The following is a 23,903-nucleotide window of genomic DNA, read 5'->3' as shown; positions in this document are numbered from 1 at the left end:
GTTTTTAAAGATGTAACTTGACCTTGACACTAGTATGCTTTTGATGTGGAACCAGAGACAAAGCATAACCACTTTGTTCTATGAGCAGAAAGATCCATCAGAGGCTAAGAAAGACTTACACTACAGAGGAGCAGCAGTTCTTTCTTCCAATTGGGCTAATCCTGTAAGTCACAACTTTGTGACATGGTTAAGGAAGCGGGGGGAAGGGCAGAAGCCATGTCACCAATGTTTCAAGAGGTTTGGCCTGGGGAAGAGTGTGGAGAGGAGATAAGAATGTCTCCTCTTAACTGAGCTCATTATAAATTGTTTGATGTTAACCTTGTCTTTGATGAAAAGGTGGTATCCTGGTCCTTCAATCTCTGAATCCCAAAATTAGCTCTCAGTACTACAGGTCCCCAAAGAAGACTTGTGGAGGTGTCATTCTAAGTTAATGTATAAATTATAATAAGCTTTATAATATGACTAGACTTTATTTTGTCTTCTGCCATTCTGTTCTAGGTTAATTCACACTGAGTCTCAATGTGGATTCCATCTAGCCTAAGAACTCAGCTAACTTCCGATCAAATAGCAGAATCCTTGGGGTTCCTGGGCATTGAGATTTTAAGAAAACTCTCCTAGATGGCCTTAATGTGACACCAAAGTTGAGAGTCATGGATCTTTAAGACTTTGCAAGTAATTATTATATATTAATTATTTGGCCACAGATCTAAGTGATATGTCTTAATTCAGGTAGAGTAGCCTTCTTGGCTTATTTTTAGTTCTGACTGTGAGTGTAGATGTCAGTGTTCTGAAGACAGAGGGAAGGACAATGCTCCTTACTCAGTGTACAAATGGTCTAAACAGCGTCTTTCACCTGGGCTGCCCCTTCAGGGTACCCCATGTAGTAGGCAACTTTGGGCTTGACTTGGTTCACCAGTTCCATGGGGCATGAAATATTGAGAAATCTCCAAAGCACCATAGACCAAGAGAGACAATTCAAGGAGGAAAAAAACACACAGTCACCAAAAGAGGTCCTAACATATTTCATAGATTTGCTAACCAAACTGGAACTTTATTCTCTGATGACTTGGAATAGTAATGTCCTCAAGAGAGAGGAGGGTGTTTTGATCTTCTTGTAGAAGTTTAAACATCCCACTAGCACTATGATTATAGATAGTGAGATATCTCTTCCAAGTAATGTTCCCATTCAAAGCCATACCTTTATTTTTGGGATAAACATTTTCACCCCTTCTAAAGGTACTTGCATTTTTGGTTTGCCATATGCAGATTTGGTTATTTTGGGAAATGCATGCTTAAAATCATTTTTAATTATTCACCCTAACTATATCACTAGCTCTAAATCTGTTTCTTTATATATAGAGTAAGTTAGTAATTTGTGTATACCACACAAGTATTTTTGCAAACTATAAAATATAGTTTACATTGCCATGTATGTTATAAATTTGCATTTGCACCCTTATCATGAATGGCAAAAATATAAACATATATCAAATGAATTTACTTATAGCATCAATTGATAAAAATAATGTTCAGTTAAATTCTGCATTATGGGTAAGAAGGGAATTAAAACTATCATCTGGTAAAAAAGTATTTTATATGCTATACCGATGTTTCAAACTACCAGTGGAGAGAGAAGAGTATTTGTGTGTTTGGATTTCAGATGAAAGGATTTGCACAGGAACGAGGAAAAGAAATGATGGGCCATGAATCTTGTCCTATAAGCATTCTTCCTTGCCTTCCCCGATGAAACCAGCAGTTGTCAATCCCCCGGTTTGTTTGAATACTTTTTTTTTAATACACACTGATCGATAGCAAAAAAGAAAGTAAAAAAAATATTAGAAGGAAATAAAAACCTGAATTCTGCAAAGAGTTCTCACAGTTCATTGATTTGTATTATAATCTGAAGTCTGCCTCTTACACCAGCGGAGTAATCTTTCCACTTCAGGCCTCAGTTTCCTCAAATCTAAACAAAGGACGGTATCATCCAGTTCTAGAATCCTACTCTTTGGCGGGAAAAAAAAAGCCCTGAAGTGGTTAACAGATACTCAGAGTCTGGGAAAATGCAAGGAGAAGCTGTCACTGCTGGAGCTTAGCTGGCAGCCCTCTTACCCAATTCTCTGTCTCCCCTCCAGTCCCGTCCTCACCCTGCTAACCTACCCCAGATGAGTTACAGATAGACCTGTCAAACTGGCCTCTACATGAAGTATCACCAAAAATGTAATCCTTTATTTCTTCCCCTAAAAATATCTGTTTTCAATCACCTTGTAAAATCAGGACAGCTTCCGGGTGTCTGGACTTGTTTGGAAATTTCACTTTAACACTTGAGTGCCAGACCCAACAGACACAGCTTTGACATCAATTAACAGCATGACAAATTGACAGCAGCCATTTCTGGAAACAGCTTCTACACTGACAGTGAAGCATGACGGTTGAGAAACAGTCCCTCCAGTAACATTTTGTCATTATCCGACATTGGCGCCAGACCCCATACCTTCCCCCAGACTTACACAACACAAACATGCATGCACATGTTCTTACAAATATGAATATACAGCTGGGCTTGCACATGCAGGCTTACATAGGAATCAAGGAGCTTTAACATAGGGGTACTCATATTCCTCTCCACACAGGTGTTCACACATACACACACCCTTAAGCATTTAAATTTGCTCACACATGCAACCCTTCACAATTGCATGCACATAGACACACACATCCACAAACAAACACACAGGATCAGTCACCTATGCATGTACACAAATCCAAGTGTGTCCCTCTGATTATCCACAGGATCATACATGTGCCTGCAAACCCAGCACTCACAAAAACATGCACAGAGAGTACAGAGAGACATAATTTCTCAGATGCTGTATTATTCGAATACATGAACTCACACAAATACAGGCACATATAAATACCCACCCAGTGCAAGAGACCGAAGACCAGTTTCTGAAGTAAAGTTGGAAAACGCAGCTGTTTTGGCTCTGAACAAAGACTATAAAATCCAGAGTAAACAAAGGAATGCTCTTCATACATTCTGGTTTTAATATATTTAGCTATGAACAGCTCTATCTGCCACATGTCTCTCTCTCTCGCTCTCTCTTTTTTTTTTTTTTTTTGCCATTCAGAGTGTTGGAGTTATGTTTACCTAACAAGGTCTTGGAACGTTTGGTCAAATTAATATTTCTTTTATGTGAAAAGATACTGCCTTCAATGGCTGGTTTTAGCTGTTGTTTAGCACCATTTACTTGATGGAGAAACTCTTCATGGTTGTTCAGTCTTGACATGTTTTGTCACAAATTGCTTCTATTTACGTCTTCCAGCACCTACAATCACCTTTAAGGGTTTTCAGATCACTGGCTAGAAAAGAAGAAAGGCTGTTCTTTCAAGTCTTCATATTTTTTAATGCCTTTCAGATGTTTGGAAAACTAAACAGCTTTATTAATTAACACTTACTTTGGGACATGTGAGCAGAAAAAAAAAGGAAGAAGAAGAGTTCTGTTGTCCTCACCATAAGTGAGAACAGCTGGAGCTGGAGAACAGAAACAGAACAACAGAGTGTCTTTATTTATGGAGGATAAAGCCACAGTCCTGGAATCTCAATGGGCAATAATTTAGCAGGCAATTGAGTGAGGTACAGTAGGTTACAGAAGCCTGGGCCAGAACTTAGGTCCCTCCACTGGGCACCTGTGTGACTCAGGTCAAAGTATTTTAAGCTCTGAGATTTGGATACCTTCAATGTACAATGAGGATGATAGTCCCTCATTGAATTTTTGTGACAGAGAGTGGTCAGTATAGTCTTTTTGGTACTCAAAAATCATGATATGCTTTTATCTTTCCTTCAATTATTGTCTGCAACATCATCTATTTAGTCTTTGTACTAAACCCTAGACCAGTGATTCTTAACCTATAAAATATTCTTACGGTTTGCTGTCTCAAAAAAGGATCATCTTATATTTGTAAGTGCTTTTATTTCCCCCTAAAGGAGTTTTGTGGGTTCCTGGACTCAATGCCAGCATATGTGAGGGAGGCTTCCCAACACCCATAAGCAATTCTCTGACACCAACTGGGTGCCTACAATTCAACTCTATTCTGACACTATCTACTCAGAGACAGCAACAGATTTCACAAGATTAAAGTCCAGTCCTCCAAGGCTGCCCGCCTCCCATTTTAGATGCCAGTTGTAAGCCCTGGTGATCAGCTGTGCTTCTCACCAACCAGCTATGGATTAAAGGTTCCAACAATCCCCTCCTTGGACTTCAGACTCCAGGTTGTTATCTGTTCTTCTCACCCAATGGCTATAAATCAGAGGTTCCCACAACCTCCTCATCAGTTTCAGTTAATTTGCTAGAGATGCTCGCAGAAGTCAGAGAAACATTTTACTTACTAGATCACTGGTTTACTTTAAAAGTTATAACTCAGGAGCTGCCAGATGGAAGAGATGCATAGGACAAGTTGTGTGGGAAGGGGCACGAGCTCCCATGCCCTCTCCAGGCTCTTCACTCTCCCCAAATTACCATGTGCTTACCAACTCAAAAGCTTTCTGAACCCTGTCCTTTCGAGTTTTATAGAGGCTCCATTACATAGACATAGTTGATTAAATCATTGACCATTGGCAACTGATTCAACTTGCAGCCTCTCACTTCTCCCCAGAGGTTGGGGGCGGTGGGACTGAAAGATTCAACCCTCCATGGTTGGCTCCACTGGCAACCAGCCACCATGCTTAGGTGCTTTACAGAAGTAACCTCATTAACATAAGAGGCATCTTTAAACTTTTATCACTTAGGGAATTCCATTGAGAGCTGTGAGCCAGGAATTATGGAGGAAAACCAAATATATATGAGAAATATGAATCTGATCGTCTGAATGACCAAATTCACTGTTGTATCTCCAGTGCCCAAATAAGTGTCTGGCACCTAATAGATTCTCAATAGTATTTGCTGAAATGACAAATAAGGCTCTCAGCTATTCCCATTTGGGTCCCCTATCCCAAGCCAAAAAAAAAAAAAAAAAAGAATATTCACTCTATTCTTTTCATGAAGAATCATAATTGCCATGGGCTGAATGTGTCCCCCTAAAATTTATATGTTGAACTCCTAGCCCCCAATGAGATGGTATCAGAAGATGGGTCCTTTGGAAGATGACTAGGTCATGGAGGGTGGAGCCCTCATGAATGAGATTAGTGTCCTTATAAAAGATACCTCAGAGAATTCTCTTGCCCTCCTACTGCCATGTGAGGGGACAGTAAGAACCAGGAAGCATAACACCAAATCTGTCACACACAAAAGACACCAAATCTGCCAGCACCTTGAACTTGGACATGCCAACCTCCAGAACTGTGAGAAATAAATGTTTGTTTATTTAAGTCATGCAGTCTATGGGATTCCTGTTATAGCATTATGAACTGATTAAGACAATAATCAAAGACTACGGCTCCCCATCACTCTGTCCCCAGGACCTGGAATGACATATAAAAGAGACTTAATAAGTGTGTGTTACATGAATCAATAAAATAACAGTAAGAATTTTTTGTAGGAACAACAACAGAAATATAATACCATTAAAATATCATCATTAAAATAATCCAATTCCACATTTCTTGCAGAGAAGCAAAGTTCTTCTTGTCCTTCACTTATTCTTACTTATCTGCTTCCAAATGGGGCTCCTCTCCTTAGACCCAGAGCATACAAATTATGCTGATATACCACCCTCTGTTTTTCTGATAATACATAATTTATCTCAATAATTTCATCTATACTTTCTTCTAATTGCCATATACATTAGAAAATTCCCATCTCAAACTCATCCTCTTCATAAACTTTACCTTTCAATATTCAGTGAGCTGGAGCACTCTATCAGGAGAGCCTGCAAATGCCTTAAACCAAAATGATCACCAGCATTCACCCAGTAGACATCCTGAGTCCCCCTCTACCTGTCTGCCCCCTGTTGGATCTCCTTTTCATCCTCTCAACACTTTTTCTCCTTCTGCATTAACTATTGTTGCAGTTTAAGTATCCATGTCTTGCTCCCTTTTCTTCTTCTTGCACAAATCTGTGCACAAAAAGTCTCTGAGAGGCAGTGTGATGCAGCAAAAGTTCACAGGACTTAAATTTACCTTTAAAAGATTTAAAGATACCTATGACCTTAAATAACAGTAGAGGAGAAAGAACTGCCAAATGCAGTGAAGAGCAGAGACACTTGTTGAAAAAGGCAAATCTATAAAATAAAGTTAGCAAAAATAGCTCCCAAATGGAAGTGCAATACATAAAGAGCAAACCAACACTCATTTCTTTGAGCAACTAGAATAGGGTATGCAGACTAGCATCCTTGACACTCCTTCCACAACGCTGAGATGTAGGCAAAGTAAGTGGTTTCAGGAAAGCTTGAAGCAGTTTCCCAGGAAGGAGGAACCTTGACTTGGGACCAACCTGGCTGCAATTGATCTCTGCTTTCTGGGAAGAAGCAAAGGCACAAAAAATTCACAGTCATATAACCCTGCCAAATAAGTAACCCCATGCTGTTATGTGGGAAAACTTGTTGATACAGAAACCCATTCTGGCCCCAGCTTAACCCAAATTCTCCTGAAAATAACTGTCCTGTAAGAACCCACCCCACTCAAAGATGAGAAACCATTAAAAAGGAAGCAGTAAAGGATCTCTACAAAGATACTACAAGAAATAAGAATAAAAGGAACAGCAAAATGTGAAGGATGACTAAGCCTCACCAGAAAAATATTGCCATAGAACAGATGTAATGTATGCGCAAACACAGAATCATAAATAAAATTTTAAAAATACCTTTTAAAAAACTGTACTAGTAAGATGCAACAAGTTAACCAAAAGAGATGAAACATGAGCTGACAGAATGTGGGAGATAAGTGGAAAGGATAAATATCATCTACAAAACATGTCTGCATTGGAAAGAGCACAGAGGAAAATTGAAACTGCTCAAAGTGCAGTAAGGCCATGAAAGACAGAAAGAGAAAAAATGAGAGAAAAATGACAAAGAATTTTAAAAGATTGCAGATGGCAGATATGAAACAAAGGAAAGAAAAAAATGACTTCACACACGTACTGTGAAAGGTAGCTTCAAAAATTGAATAAATATGTTTTTAAAGCTATGATTTAGTAAATATTTTCAGATGTAAAAGAAGACCTAACTATATATGTTGAAAGGGAACCCTATAATGTAAGACTTTTTGAAAAGAGAAAAATTCAAGTTACTGGTCTTCTAAGATGGAGAAAGAATACTTTGGACATCTAGGCATAATGATTAGATCATCTACATGAGAAAATAATTAGGCTAGATTCAAAATGATTCATAGCAACATTTACTGTTAGAAGACTGAGGAACATGTTGTTCCAACATCCTCAGGGAAACAAGAATTTTAGCCCGAAGAAATTTGGTCTAATTATAAAGTCAACATTCATTCCTTTGTTCTGAAATATTTATTGAGCACCTATTATTGTCAAACATTCTAGGTACAAGGAATACAATATCAGCAATAATAATAACTAGCAGATAAAAATCCCTCTCTTACAAAGCTTACATTCCAATTGGAGGTAAAAATTGAGCAATATATGTGTAATGGGAGGAGGTGATAAGTGATAAATGCTCAATAAATAAATAAATAAGCATAGAAAGTAAATAGAGATTATCAAAAGCACTGCATTTAAGTGATAAATGCTCAATAAATAAAATAAATAAATAAATAAATAAATAAGCATAGAAAGTAAATAGAGATTATCAAAAGCACTGCTGTTTTAGAGAGGGTGCCCAGGAGAGCCTTAATGAGACATGACATGTGAGCAAAAATAGGAATGAGTAAAGGAGTAAGCCTTGCATATATCCAGGGAAAGAACATTCTAAGCAAAGAGAATAGCTACTACCAAGGTGCTAAAGCATAAATGTGCCTGGAATGTTTAGGAAACAAGAAGAAGATCAGTATGGATGGAACAGAGTGAGGAGGAGGCAATAGGAAGATGAGGTCAGGAAGGTAATGTGGAAAGGCTATTTTTATGTTGGCTGTTTTAAGGCTTTGAGATTTTACTCTGAGATGGGAAGACATTGGAGAGTTTCAAGATGATTGACATGATCTCTTGCATATTTTAATTCCCTTGTTCTATCTTCTGTATTACAAAATGACCAAAGGCAAATATAAGGAGTCTATTTAGGAGGCTATTAAATAATATGTTAAAGTTGACGGTGGCTTGACCCTAAGTGGTAGTCATGTAAGTAGTGAAAACCAAAAATATTTGTTTATGAATTGACTATAGGATTCAAAAATAAGAGAGAAGTTCTAATTCATTGTTGGTGGAATACAAAATGATATACCCACTTTGGAAGCTGTTTGGTAGTTTCTTACAAAACTAAATATACTCTTACCATAAGATGCAGCAATTGTGCTCTGATATTTGCCTAAAGGTATTAAAAACTTATGTCCACACAAAAACTTGCAGATGGGTGTTTAGAACAGTTTTATTCATAATTGCCAAAACCTGGAAGCAACCAAGATGTCCTTCAGTAGATGAATGGATAAATAAACTGTGGTGTGTACAGACAATGGAATATTATTTAGAGCCAAAAAAAATGAGCTTCCAAGCCATGAAAAGACATGGAGAAACCTTAAATGTATATTACATAGTGAAAGAAGCCAATCTGAATAGGCTACATACTGTGTGATTTCAATTATATGACATTCTGTAAAAGGCAAAACTATTGAATAGTTAAAAAAATCAATGACTGTCAAAGATTAAGGGAGAGAGAGGGATGAATAGGCAGAGCATAGAGGAGTTTTAGGGCAGACGAACTACTCTGTATGATGTTATAATGGTGGATACATGGCAATATGCATTTACCCAAACTCACTGAATACACACCACCAATAGTGAGCCCTAATGTAAACTACAGGCTTTGAGTGATAATGTTGTGTCAATGTAGGTTCATCAGTTATAACAAATACACCATTCTGGTGGGGGATGTTGATATTGGGGGAGGCTATGCATGACTGGAGGCAGGGATATCTATGTACGTTCTGCTCAATTACGCTTTGAATCTAAAACTGCTCTAAAAAATAAATTCTATTAAAAAAGTAAATAAAAAGAGAAGAGTTAAAAATGACTCCATGTGTTTTTGTTCTAAACCACTGGGTAAAAAATGGACTTGCCATTTACTGGGAAAATTGTGGGAGGAATATATTTGGGATTTGGTAGGGGGGAAGATTAGAAGCCCACTTTTGAAACTGTAACATTGGCAGTCCAAGTAGGGAAGCTGAATAGGTAGTTAGATTTATAATAAAATATTTTTGAGCATACAAGAAATCACAAATTTTGAATAAGCCTTTTTTAAGTATTAGAAGACAAACTTTAGCAAAACTTAAGATCAATAGAAAATCACTGGGAAAGGAGCCCATGGTGGACTTTGAACTCATACATCTATAGGGCTAAGATTAAGAAACCAGTATTACTAAATATTTAATGAAAAGAATAAAAATGTTATAAACCTAGAAAGAGAGAAATGGCAAATAACAAATGAAAAAGTAAAGGGAAAAAGAGTGTGAGAGAGCATTTAAGAAGACATGTCCTCATCTCTTATAATGAAGCTCTCAAAATTATATAATTTAAAGTGGGTAAATCAAGTTACAAGGATGCAAGTACATTTAAATGTATAAAGTTAAATAGGAGAATAATAAGAAAAAGCAATCATTTTATTAAGAAAAAATAATTAATTACAGCAGACACTTCAACCTCCCACCTACTTCCCTTCTTTCTTACTACTTCAATGGTCAGCACAAATTACAATTACCAGCATCTGTTTTTTGTTTTCTTTTGTTTTTGCTTGAGGACTTGGCTTTCTGTTGCAAGGAAAACATTTTGCCCATCCAAGTGGCATCAAGAAGTGCCAGGAAATTAACACACCTTTAGATCAGCCCTCAACCAAGACTCTTCGCATCAGGTGAACAACCCTGAAATACAAACGCATGTTCTACCCTGGCTGCTCAAGATTTTTCACTCATAGCAATAGTAGGCCCTTTTGAGGTCTGCCTTCCTTTCCTAGCTATATCCCTACTTTTTCTTCTCAGAAAAATCCTTGAATCTGGTCCTGATTCTGATGGAAAACAAACTAAGACAGTTGGTATGAGAAATGGTTCTACAAAGCAGATAATCAGGATGGATTCTGAAATCGGATCACTTACCAACTGGAAGACAATAATGATGCTACTTTTGGGGTAAGAGGTGCTAATACTTGCTGTGTTTTAATTAGCATGGGTCTCATGATTTCACTCACCTGTGGTGCACTCACCTGTGGATGTGATACAAATAGAGGGGAATGCCCCAACTAATGCAGTATTTCTATCATTTGAGAGATAAAATACGGTAGTTCCTAGAAGTACTGTGGAATTGGTTACTGTTAAGTGCAATTGAAACACTAAGGAAGAAATAATAGCACACATCAGCTAATTAACAAATGAGGGCATGATTTAAAAGCCAATATATATATGTAGAAATATCAGCTCCTCCTTAAGGTCACCTACTTTCCCTTTCAGTCAATGGTTTATTTTCTGGATATTCCAGAACATCATGCTGATCCATTGTATTGAAGAATCATGGTAAACAGACTTGAAGAGCAGGAAATGGCAAGTGCACTGGATGTTCTGGTTGAATATATGCATACTAGACGGTGTGTGATAAATCCTATAATGAATGATTTATGTACCAGCTCCACTGATAAAATTTGTAGGTGCCCATTGATCTGGGGAATGCTAGAACATCATTTTCAAGAAAAAAGGACAAGCGATTATATACCTCCTACCACTAAAAAGGAGAAACAGTACCTGATAGGTTCTTCACATTTTGAAGACAGGATACCACGCTTGGGAATCCTGGTGTGGCTTGTATATTGGGTGACAAAGAAAGCTGTCAGACTGTGGTACAAAAGTCTTCCCAAGTGGCCTATATGGCAGGTACAAGTGTCTGTCCTAGATATAAAAACTGTGAAGTCTGGCAAACCTTAATAGAGTCAGAGCACAAATCTCTAAGGTTCTGAAACAAAGGCATACTCTCTGCAACACAGAACTTCACTATTTTTAAAGCAATGCCTGACATGTTGTTGGGCCCTGGTAAAACTGAGTTCATGATTATAGGACACCAAGTTATTATACAAAATTGGCCAGAGCTACTATTGTCAGACTCACCAAGTCAGAGTCAGGTGGGCACAGCAACAATTCATTGTGACCCATTTATATCCAGAGGGCACAGGCCATTTATATAAACAGGTGGCATAGACTTATATGTCACCTATTTTTGTCATAATTACCTCTTCCACTAAGCTCACTCTTATGGCCTTGCGGGAGTCACCAGCTTACTCTATGAATGAGCTATCTTGATATGTACATATAAGCTCAGAATGGACCTCTGTTGCACTACAACTTCATTCAAAAGTGGCTTTGAAAGATACCGATGAGTAAAATCCTCCTACATGGCAGAGCTATAAACATTAAACCTCTATTCATCAACTTGATGTATAGAGAGAAGTGGCATGGGTGAAGAATATATATGGACTTATAGACAGTGATCAATGTCTTGTTTTGTTGGCCAGTGTCCTTAAAGGAGCAAGATTAAAAGATGGAAGAAAAAGATTTTAGAGCAAGAGGCATATGGATGGTACTTCAAGGGTGAATGCTAAGTGTGCAGATCTTTATGCCCTCCAACCTGAGAGGTCACAGCAATGGAGGCACTGAATAACCAGGGAGACAGCTGGCCTCATCTGTCATCTGTGAGGAGTAGCCAGCCTCTCTCCTCAGCTACCCCTTGCACGGAGAAGCTATGGTGGCATGGGTGGAGATAGTGCATGGATTAAACAGCTGATTTAGTTACTGCCACTACTAAATGCCCAACTCATCAGCAGCAGAGACAAACACTGACGCTGTTATATGGTATTATCTTTTCCAGAAGACTAACTAACCAGCCACTGAGCAGCAAGTTGATTTCACTGGATGCTTTTTGCCTGTAGGGAGTCTATTTCATAATTACTGAGATTGACAACTATTCTGAGAATGGATTTTTACTCCTTATTCTGAATGCTTTGACCAGCATCTGTATGTGAAAGGTCACTAGGTTATTGTCATGGGATTTTGCATAACACTATCTCAGACCGAGGGACTGACTTAAAGCAACAAGGAAGGGTAACACTTGGCACATGAGCACAGGATCCACCGGTTCTTCCATTCACTCTATCACCAGCATGCTGCCATCCATCGGGAACACTGGGATAGACTCTTCAGGATATAACTAAGATGCCAGCTCAGGTATGGTACCCTATGGGTCTGAAGTGATGCCCTTCAATATTTGATGTATATTTTAACCAACTGCATGATATGATGTTGGTCCTGCGGTAGGTAAATAAGGTCCGGAATCCAAGAGGTAGATGGTAGGAGTGACCTCACACGTCATCACTCTCAGTGACCTTTTGGGGAATGTGTGCTTTCTGTGCCTACTACTTCCAGTTTTAGGATTTGCTGGACTTTAGAGGTCTAGTTTCACGGGCAGTAGGATGCTTTTTTCCAGAGGTACAGTGAGAATTCTACTATGTCTCTCACCATGTGATCTTCATGCTAGTAGACTAACAGGCAAAAAAAAAAAAAAAAGAGGAGTTATTATAATTGGTAAAGTTAATTGACCTCAATAATCATGAGAAGATAATGTTGCTGTTATATAGGGTTATAGGGATCAGTAAGTACGGAATTCAAGGAATTGCTGTGGGCACCTCTTGATGCCTCCATGGTCTGTCCTGTGATAGTAGTAAAGGAGCAGTTGTAGCAACCACAACCTAATAAGGTCATCAAAGCCAGAGAGGAGTAGAAATGCCGATAAAGGAAATCTAGGACAGGTGGTAGAGGCAGGAGGAGATGTACAACAATCAAGCCTCTAGCACCAGCTTTTAGCAGTTGGGACTAGAGCTTGTCCTATCAAGTCTTCTTTTGTAAGACTTCCTTTTTCAAAAAAACTTGGGATAGGCCACCATCTCAAATAACTGTTGACAGGAATTTGACATGGGACCTGAGTAAAGCCGTGTGGTGACAGGGTGGTAGGGCTGTAGTAGATGCTATGAGTGTTCCATCATTATCTCTAATCCCTTTCAATATTAGGAAAGAAAATTCCAACTTTGAGTACCTGCACTTCTTTGTCCTATTTTCTCAGTTATTGATGTTACTTCCTCTGTGAGAAAAGCCAGAAGTTCAGGGAAATTATCAACCCTCGGAGCAGCCCTCAAAAAATCACCAGTGTGGATTGGCTTATAGTCACCACAGTTCCCTCACTTTCAGATGAGATGATTCTGAGAAGTGTTTTGCGCTGGTCCTAAGAATTTCACAGCAAGATTTCACTCCAGTCACCCGTGGTGGGAGCTGGTTTGATAATACCACCTTAGTGTCTTTCTTCCTTCCCCACTTTCCTACCATTACCTTCCAAATGATCGACCTTACACTTGAAATCTTTGCTTCAAGATCTGCTTCTGAGAGAAACTAAATGAAGACACTAGTGTTGTAATCTTATAATTGCTCATTGTGAAGATTCAATAGTTGCTGCGTAAATCAGTGAAATAGCAAGAATTTATATAAAGTTGTAGTTATAAAAGTAACATTAAGAAGAGCAATTAATGGAACATAATTCTAAATTATCAAGGGACACACACACAAATAACAAAAAAATACACTTCACGTAGTAAAGGATTGTAAAAAGGAGCAGTAAAAGCAGAAAGTGTCACATAAATTGAGATACAATTAAGACCAATTGCTTATTTATATACAAAGAATATCACAACAGATTACAAAGGAAAAGGATATGACTATAACTTGACTTAGAGAAGTTGAAAAATAAAAGGATGGGCAATTTTATACTAAGAAAATATAGATGAAAGGGTGGAATAAAATCTAAATATCATTCAAAAATGAGCTAAACAAGAAATAAAGAAAAACTAGGGTTATTTATGGATAAAGCTTACAGTTCTAATACAGATCAAGACATTTTAAATATATATTTAATAAATAGTTTAAGATATCATCATTAACATAGGAAAACTATAGGAAGTGACAGGAAAGTAAATAGAAATATATTATTCATTTAATTCACTTTCTTCAGTGCTTGACATAGGAACAATATTAAAAAATAAACCTATATAGTTATTTTGATGTCGTTAAATTCTAATCCCTGAAAGGAGAGGCTATGCCTTCCTTTCTCAAGTTTCTGGTGTAAAGTTAAATGCATAAGATGTTTTATATAGAAGTAAAAAGGAAAAATATCCAGAATGAGTTAGGAATTTAAGTGATCTAAAAAAGATAAGAACTTAAGGAAGATTTTTTTCATAAGTATATTTTGGAAAATATATTTTTTATAATGATGAAAGCTAGCAGCCATAACATTTTAAAAATGACAATATACATAATATAAGCATTGTGCAAGGCAAAAATAAAGTAAAAATGCAAACATGACTTGGATAAAAAGTTTACAGCACATATTACAAGTGAAGGTCTTGTTCTCTTAATGTACAGTTAATAAAAGTTAATAAGAAAATCCCAACAGTTCATTAGAATAATCAGCAAAACAAATTTCACACAAGAGCAAACACAGCTATGCATAAGACATAAAAAGATTAAAAAATAAATAAAAAATAAAGCTACAGGGATACATCATTTTTCACTTCTCAGATCGCAAAGGAGCAAAAACACTTGATAACAGTATAATAGCAAGGAGTTGAACACTCCCCTTTATTGCTAATGAGAGTTTATTACAATCTTCATTAGATGACAAAATGACAATTATCAAATACCCATACTTTTTTACCCAGAAATTCAGTTTTTAAACATTTTTTCTACAAATAGGCTCACATGTAATTACAAAATGCTTAAAAATAAGATTCATTGCAACTCTCTTTTTCCTAATGATAAAAGATTAGAAGATCTACCCAGGGCTTCTCTGGTGTCACAGTGGTTAAGAATCTGCTCACTAATGCAGGGGACACAGGTTCGAGCCCTTGTCTGACAAGATCCCACATGCCACAGAACAACTAAGCCTGTGCACCACAGCTACTGAGCTTGCACTCTAGAGCCTGCGAGCCACAACTACTGAACCCGCGCACCACAACTACTGAAGCCCGTGCACCTAGAGCCCATGCTCCTCAACAAGAGAAGCCACAGCAATGAGAAGCCCACATACCACAACGAAGAGTAACCCCCACTCGTCACAACTAGAGAAAGCCCGCACGCAGCAACGAAAACCCAACTCAGCCAAAAATAAATAAATAAAATAAATAAATTTATTTAAAAAAGAAAAAAAAAAAAAGATCTACCCAAAAGGAAGTTGTTAAATATATTTTGTTACATTTATGTAATGGAATACTCTTCATTGCAATGAATGAGAAATCCCTATCAAAGCTAATAGTAAGAAATCTCCAATTATTATCAGGAGAAAACACAAGTAGCAGATCAGTACAAAATACTCTACCACTTAAAAATTAATGCTAATTCATTGTTATTCAAAAATATTTATTGACATATACTCATTTTAGGTTCTGGAGATATAGTAGTAAATAAGACTACTGAGTTCTGAGTTCATATTCTAGCGGTGGGAGGGGTCAACATATGTTAAAGGAAAAGAACAGATTGATGACATTATTTAAGTTCAAGCAGAGGTAAGTGTTCTGAAGTATAATACCAAAGGGTAAATAAAAAGAAAGTCACAGAGATGGGGATTAGAGAGTGCTATTTTTTCCCCTCTTCCCAGGCTATTCTTTTTTTTTTTTTAATTGAAGTATGATTGATTTACAATATTATAGTAGTTTTAGGTGTACAGCATAGTGACTAAATAGTTTTCATAGATTATATTCCATTTAAACTTATTGTAAAATAATAGCTATATTTCTCTGTGCTCTACAGTATATCCTTTCACTTATTTATTTTATACATAGAAGTTTGTATCTCTTAATCCCTTATTTTACCCTTCTCCCCTTCCCTCTGGTAACTGCTAGTTTGCTCTCTATATCTGTGAGTCCTTTTCTGTTTTGTTATATACATTCCTTTGTGTGCTATTTTAAATAAGGATGACCAGTGATGTCTACTCTGAAGAGCAGACATTTCAGCAGATTTTTCAATAAAGTAGAGCAGCTGACCATGTGAGCAGCTGAGGTGGTACCTAAAAATATATAAAAAAAGGAAAAGGTGTGACTTTTCAATGTTATACTGTACTTATAAGTACACTTCACTTATAAGTGAAGTAAGTTGTGATCAGTAAGACCTGTTTCATACCTTTACATTAGATGACTATGTGTTCCTCCTGTTTGTTGCTTTACATGTTTATTTATTTACTTTTTTTTTCTGAGGCATGGACTAGATAATATGATGCTTTGTAATGTCAGGACATCCTGAAAAATACTAGTATATAGAAAATAGTAATGTGCTTTTATTAACAACATTTTACTTCGCCCTTCATGTATCTTACCTATTTTCCCTGCTGTTCCCACCTTAAAATTGTCATGAACTCAACTTCTAAGGCTAAGAGTGAACCACGGTCTTCTCTCCCTAGTTAGGCCCTTTTGCATCAGTTCTTCTTTAGGAAGCACTATTAAGTAGAATTTACCCCTCATTGGCTTTCTTAATAAAACCCCAGATTCCCATGACACCCACTATATTCAGCCATTTACTTAAACAATTGTAATTTTCTCTACCTTCTTAACACTAACGTAGAGGAGATATGGATTTCACCTTAATTGGCCTTTTGCCTTAATTAAATTTTCCAGAGTTTCTTCTTAAGTGCCATTCAAGCACTCTTTCTTCAATACCTCTAATGTCATACTATCTGTTTTTATAAATTTATTTTCATTTGTTTGTTTTCTCATCAGTATCACATGGAGTTGAAAGAATCTTGAAGTTTGGGTGCAAACCAAATACCAACAATTGAAAACCAAGTACAGTTTCTCCTTTGCTGGTTAAATCCTCTCCCTCTGACTCTGAGCATGCTATTCCATTCTCTAAGGTGAAGTTTCCACATAAGAGGATCAGAAAAATAATTATGAAAGTCCCATCCAATTGCAGACTCTTAAGAAGTTAGTTTTTCATCTCTTTTATTCTGTCACTTTCTCCCACAGTAGAATAAGAAAAAGGTGTGGCCCCGAGACACACTTGGTTTCATTCATTAGCTGTGTAAGTTTGGGCATTTAGTCATTCACTGAAAAATAAGCCTTAGTTTTCTCATCTGGACCAATGCAGTGATAATAATAACTACTGGCTCAGGTAAAAACCTCACATAAAATCTGACTTGAACTGGCTTAAGCCAAAAAGGGAACTTATTAGCTTAGGTAAATGAAATGGCCAGATCTAGGGGAGGCTGAATGGCTAGATTCAAGACTTGAGGACAAGAAGGCTCTGCATCTCTCTACTTCCTGGCTCTATGTCAGATCCACTTGGTGGCCTCTGTCACATCCAGGATCTACCCAGGCAAGCATAAGAACACTATATAACTAGATATCACAAACACCACCAAAGACTCACTCCAGCAGTAGAAGAACATTTCTCCTACAGTAAGTAACCCAAAAATGGGAACCTAACTCTCACTGGTTTGCTCCCTAATCATTGGACTGGAAAAGTGAAATATATTGATTAGCTTAACCACTGCTCTCCAGTGCTTTTGGTAAATTGACCCTGCTTGCATCTCCATCAGCAAGAGACAAAAGAGAACAAGGGAGTTTCAAGTGTAAATTCTAGATAATGCCACCTTGCTTTACTCTCTAGGTAAAGCTTCCCCTTTTCCAGGGTTGGCCATTTTTGAGGATAGGTTTGAATATATAGTATCAAACTCTGAATATACCTGGAAAAGCCCCAAAGATTTCTTCTCAATTAACAGGCTCACTCTAAAATCGGCCCTGATATCACTTCTTCCCTATTATCTCTCTGGGACCAACTAAGAAGCTTTCTTACCCTCCATCCATTGAAATGATTCTTGTAAATATTAACAATAACTGCCACATTGCTAGATCCATTTTTCAATTCTTAGACCTTATTCAGCCTGACCTCCGAGATCCATTTTAAATAATCGGTCCCCCTTCTGCCTTGACAGACTTGATTTCCAGGATCTTGCACTTTCCTGGTTTTTATCCTACCTCACTGATCACTGTTTTTCAGTCTTTCATGCAGAATCCTCTACTTAGCCCTTATTCATTTAGTATTTCTTTCCAGATACTTGGCTTTTTAATCATCTATATACAGAATACTCCAAATATTTATCTTTAGCCCAGGCCTCTCTCCCAAACTCCAGACTCATATATCCACTGATTACTTTATATCCGCCATGGGTGCTAAAAACATCTCAAATTCGACATGTCTAAAACTCATGTCCTGGTCCTGCCCCATTGCCCACCCCCACACTTTGCCACCACAAAATTTTCCCCATCCCATTTGATGACAACTACATGTTTCCTTTCATTCAGGCCAAAAATCTTAGAATCATTATTATCCTCACTTTTTCCTTCACAGGATACTTTTAACCTATCAGGAAACCCTGTTGGCTCTCCTGTCTACTGGTATTCTGAATCCAGCTACTACTTATCACCATCTCCACCGTTACTATCCTGGTCTGAACCACTTGAATGAATCCTAACTGGTATTTTTTTTGGCCTTTACTTTATTCTCAGCCTAGCAACAAGAATGATTCTTTAAGAGTCATGACAGACCATGACTTTTAAGCACTCTGTGCACAAAACTCTAAAATGGCTCCCAATTTAACTGAGAATAAGATCTAACGTCCATTTCTATGGTCGATAAGACTACATATGATCTGAATCCCTGCCTCATCTAATATCTCCCCTTCACTCATTCTATTCCAGGCATAATGATTTGCAGGCTGTCCCTCAACACAAGCCAAAAATATGTGCCCATTTTAGAACCTGTACTCTAGGTGTCCTCATGCCTGGAAAACTCTTGCTCCCTACATCTTATTGTCCATGTCTCTAACCTTCTTAAAATCTTTGCTGAAATGGCATCTTATAAGTGAGGTCAATCTCAGCCTTCTTATTTACCACTGTATTCTCCTCCCCCCACCGCTTCAGCTTTCTGATTTCCTTTTATACTGCTAGGCTTTCTTTTATTTACCAGCACATGTCATCATCTAATGCATATGTTAACTTACCATTTAGTACATTTATATTTGCATGATTGAATATAAGATATATGCAGTGGTATGCTTGAGTCTGTTCTTACTTTCATTCAAGATCTAATTGTGTACATTTCTTTCCTACTCTGTATGTAAGTGGTATCTTGCAATTGGTCATGGCAGGTTGGCTAAATCAGAGAAGTTCACAAAGCTCCAAATTAGGTCTTCCTTTAATTTTTTTGAAGAGCCAGTTCTCAAACATTTTCCAACACAACACTCTATCCATGAGATCAGAGATCTTTGTTTTGTTAATAACCATATCTGCAACATCTAAACTGTGCCTGGCATATGGTAGCCACTCCATAAATGTTTACTGAATGGATACCTCAGAACCAATCTTATTATTTTAACCCTATTTATTTTGGGTACCACAATAAGCTTAGAACTCTGATTATCCCTTTTCCTCTCCATAAATTACTATGGGTAATGAAGCAACATGTCCAACCTCTACCATTCAATTCCCACCCCCCTGCTTTATTTTTTCTCTGTTTCATTTGTCACCATTTGATCTTTTCTATATTTCACTTCTACATTTGTTTGTCTGTACATTCTATCACTGCAATGTTTTTATCTGTTTTGTTTGAAGCTGTATCTCAAGCACCTTATTCAATCACATATGTCCTGCCCCTGAAGTTGATGTTGGCAGTAGGAAGGAGTGTTTTTTTTTACCCCCAAAGGAAATTCAATGTATTATTTTGCCAGTAAAAAGGTTTTGCTTAGCAAAAATAACAGCTATCCCCTACAGTAACCCATGGATATGTTTTAAGAGTAAATTAGAAATTTTATACAAAGTGTCTAATTTAACATTTCTAAAAGTAGGAACAGTAGAATACTCCTTCTGCAAGAACATAATGTGGTTACGCATGCCCATGGAAAAATAGCTCTGAGTTAAAAAATTTTGAATAATTCCCACTTCAGATTAAATAACACTAAAAGACTTTCTTTATTGCAGGATACCTCAGAACATTTGATACACTAATGTAAATATAAATTCCCTAGGCATGTTAAAGCAAGAAACAATTCACAAATATATATGTACATACATATTAATATATATATGTATTATAATACAAATTATATATGCCTATAATATATATGATACATATATAGAGAGATATACATATACATGCAATATAATATATATACCTTTGTATACATACACACACTATGTATATGCATATTACATGTGTGTATATATATACACACACTATATATATGTATGTATACATATATGTATATATATCTTTCATGTAATTTTCCTGTACTAAGAATATTTTGAGATTGCTTAACCATGCAGACATTCATTTTCTTACATCTTTGTACTTGTAAATTCTATCAGACTTGGTGATAATTAGATGTAAAATGCAAAGAAACCAAGCTTTCAAGTTAGGAGTCTTAGATAAATTATATTCTTCCTAAGAACTTTATACATGCACACATATATAAAAGCATACACAACTACACAAATGTATATGGATAAAAGATTATAATATTGTTAACACATACATGGGGGAGAATATTGAAACATTAAGTAATGATTGAAATAGCTCAATATTCACCGTGATTTTGTTTTTCAAAACACACTTGAAATTTATTTTATTTAATGGATTTTTTAAAAAAGAAAATACACTTTTATTTGGGGATCCAGTTATTTATCTATAGTAATTAAACCAGATTCATGTCAGAGCTCTTTATATTTTTGCATTTAACTCTTTATCTCAAAGAGCCTATCAAAATCTCAATAGTATAAGGTGATTTCTAGTTGATTCTGACATAAATACTGTCATAGGTATTGACAGTATTCATGTTGATTCTGACATAAATACTGTCAAGATTCCTCAGGTAGGGCCTTAAATCTGGTGTTCCTAGCTGTTTTATGGATGACTGATGTTCCTCTGCACAGTCCCTGGGGTGGGGACTGGTCACAGTGCACTGAGAAGTGGTATGTGAACAGGGGATATGATATGGTGGTGATTCTCAGTGGGTACACTGTCTTATTAAAAGAAATCACTTAAGAGAAAGGAATTTCATGTGATAAAGTTATTTGAGATGGTTCATTTAGAATGAAAGTAGCAGTATGATTACTGGACCATTGACTGAGGTCTCCAACACAGTTCAAATAATTTCCTTCACTAGCCAAGTGTACTTTAGAGTGATGGCAATCCACTGGAGAGTGACAGCTCAGAAACTAAACAGTGTAAACTGATCTTTGGCATAGGCATTCCATGCAAGCCAACTGTAATACTAACCCATTTTCCCTAACCATCACAAGCCCTTCAACTTGCCAAAAACTGTGAAGAGTCAATAAAAAATGCAAATGTTGAAAATAAATGTGTGCATGCTCACATACACACACACACATAATGAGGAGGGCACTAAGGCATCTGTGCAAAATCCTGCCAAATTGCAGATTATTTATAGAGAGAGTAATTTTAGTTCAGGGATAGTAGATCATCCGTGTAATTGCTATATATATTAAGGCGTGATATATCTGAAAATGTGTACTTCCATATCAAACCCCAGTATGGAACATTTATTTCATCAGTGTAATCTCTATACTGTGTCAAATATATAGGTCTCCCTGTCAAAGATACTGTGAGGATGTTGTAAGATAATGAGTTTGAGGAAGCACTCAAATGAACTCAATACGATGTAAAAGTAACTAAGTATTGCCTTTTTGTACAACCTTCCTCTCTGCTTTATCTCTCCTGGCCCTCTCTCCCAAATGTCAAAATATTCCAATCTTGCACAACAAAATTTACAAAGTAACACTAATTAGAAGAAAAGAGTTGAAAAATGTTTCAGAGTTTATCCAATTTCCCTGTAAACACACATACTCCCAGCTGTTCTTGAATTTCATTTATAGTACCTATTCATTCATTAGAGAAACATCCCTTGAGCTTGAACTGTAAGTCTGGCACTGTGTTCCTACAAAGTAAGCATTGTAATTCTCATTTTATACATGAGTCTGGTGAGGCTTAAAGACATTAAGTAAAATGCAGACCCATACACTATGCAGTTGTGAAATGTTTCACACAAAACCCAGGCATAAGTCTTCTTACCACTATAATTTGTTATCATGAGTTAAGAGAGCATTTCAGAAGTTAGCTGACTAATATAAAGGCAAGGAAGATCACATTTGGGCAAGGAACCATCATACACTGCCAAATATCTTCTTCAGCACAAGTGGATTTGGGCCAACATGATTTTGCACTCCCTTCCCATTCAAACCTTCAACCCGACAGTATTCCATCATATAATATAACCTTTTTTATAAAACTGTGTTTGGTTCATCTCTTCCTTCAAAAAAATTTATAACTTTTTTGAATTTTTATTCATATTAATCCACATTTCCCTCAAAACTCATCTGTATTTATATTTTGGATTATATATTTTTCTGTGCTAGGGATTATATTTTTTGAGCAAGACCCTTGTTGCATGCATCTATCATGATGGCTATCCTGAGCTGAGCAATCAACACTTTCTAATGAAGGAAGGAAGGAAGGAAGGATGGATGGAAGGAAGGGAGAAAGGGAGAAAGGGAGGAAGGGAGGAACCATGGACTCAGCTTCTGTGTATGAACCACTCCTAATGTCATCCAACAAGCCAGCCAAACATTCTTCAAACTTTCTAGCCACTTATACATATCTATATTAATTCGTTCAAAACTTGAGAATCAATAAAACTTGAGAATATGCCAGAGAAATTCTGGCAACTGGAGTACAAACCACAACCAATCACTCAACTTTAGAGGTATTTCAGTCAGATTTGTGTTTAAAGATTACCCTCTGAAACCAGAAATGAAAGATAACTCTATGGACAAGTGCAAATGGAAGGAATAGCTCAGAGGGAGCAAGGTTTCTCCTTGGTTTTAATATTGTCATATCACAACGTAGATCACTATTTCCTCTTTTTGGAAAAGCTAACATAGTGTAAACAATGAGGTAATTCCATATCACTTACGAATCAGTGCTGAATTGTTAATCACATCAAATCATTATCAACGCTACGAGACCAGATATCAATTACAGGAAAAAAACTGTAAAAAATATAAACACATGGAGGCTAAACAATACACAACTAAATAACCAAGAGATCACTGAAGAAATCAAAGAGGAAATCAAAAAATACCTAGAAACAAATGACAATGAAAACATGAGGATCCAAAACCTATGGGATTCAGCCAAAGCAGTTATAAGAGGAAAGTTTATAGCAATACAATTCTACCTCAAGAAATAAGAAAAAACTCAAATAGACAATCTAACCTTACACCTAAAGAACCTAGAGAAAGAAGAACAAACAAAACCCAAAATTAGTAGAAGGAAAGAAATCATAAAATCAGAGCAGAAATAAATGAAATAGAAACAAAGAAAACAATAGCAAAGATCAATAAAACTAAAAGCTGGTTCTTAGGGAAGATAAACAAAATTGATAGACCTTTAGCAAGACTCATCAAGAAAAAGAGGGAGAGGACTCAATTCAATAAATTTAGAAATGAAAAAGAAGTTACAACAGACACCTCAGAAATAGAGAGCATCCTAAGGGACTATGACAAGCAATTCTATGCCAATAAAATGGACAACCTGGAAGAAATGGACAAATTCTTAAAAATGTATAGCCTTCCAAGACTGAACCAGGAAGAAATAGAAAATGTGAATAGACCAATCACAAGCACTGAGATTGAAACCGTGATTAAAAATCTTC

Source organism: Balaenoptera borealis, assembly GCF_965194805.1.
Source record: "Balaenoptera borealis genome assembly, chromosome: 4".
NCBI classification, from domain to species: domain Eukaryota; kingdom Metazoa; phylum Chordata; class Mammalia; order Artiodactyla; family Balaenopteridae; genus Balaenoptera; species Balaenoptera borealis.
The sequence above is the reverse complement of the archived record's forward strand: the minus strand, read 5'-3'. Positions refer to the sequence as shown.